The sequence below is a fragment of the Gavialis gangeticus genome, unplaced genomic scaffold, assembly GCF_001723915.1.
Source record: "Gavialis gangeticus isolate Ggan-Ray unplaced genomic scaffold, GavGan_comp1, whole genome shotgun sequence".
NCBI classification, from domain to species: Eukaryota; Metazoa; Chordata; order Crocodylia; family Gavialidae; genus Gavialis; species Gavialis gangeticus.
Genome location: NW_017729031.1, coordinates 100,273,067 through 100,273,537, shown reverse-complemented (window position 1 = coordinate 100,273,537; position 471 = coordinate 100,273,067). Strand labels below are relative to the sequence as shown.

General features: G+C 73.9%; 1 protein-coding gene across 3 annotated transcripts in view; it reads left to right on the top strand.

The window, feature by feature from the left end:
• The first annotated feature begins 263 nt into the window (after positions 1 to 263).
• PIKFYVE (phosphoinositide kinase, FYVE-type zinc finger containing) overlaps positions 264 to 471 on the top strand; it is a 120,075-nt gene continuing 119,867 nt past the window's right edge. For all 3 annotated transcript variants that reach the window (XM_019523447.1, XM_019523446.1, XM_019523445.1), the window contains exon 1: positions 264 to 365. The gene's annotated coding sequence lies outside the window, so the exon portion shown is untranslated. The remainder of the gene's footprint in view (positions 366 to 471) is intronic.

Below are 471 nucleotides of genomic sequence, written 5' to 3'. Positions count from 1 at the left end.
ATACTATATATACACACACACACATACACCGCCGCCGCCGGTCCCACCGCAGCGCCCCTCCCCCCCTCGGTCCCCCCGGCCGGGGCGACTGCTCAGCATCTCGATTGCTGCTGCCTGTTCCCCACTGCTCAGTGGCATCGGCCGCCGATTGGGCGGGGCTGCGGCGGGGCTGCCCGCGGTTGCTAGGGGCGGGGGCTGCGGCGGCAGGAAGCGGCTGGGCCGCTGGGCGGTGAAAAGCGGCGTGGGGAGGGTCGGTACCTCCTTCCCTTCCCCCTTCCTTCCCTCGCGTGCGCGGCGTCGCCGGCCTGTCCTGCAGCGGAGTCCCGGCGCGAGCGCCCGGACGAGGAGCTGGCGGCGGGGAGCAGGTGAGGGTCCGGTCCGGTCCAGTCCTGCCCGCGGCCGGCTGCCCTTCCCCCCTCCCTCCCACGGGAGGTGTCACGCGCTGCTGAGTGTCCCTGTCCCCGCGGGCCG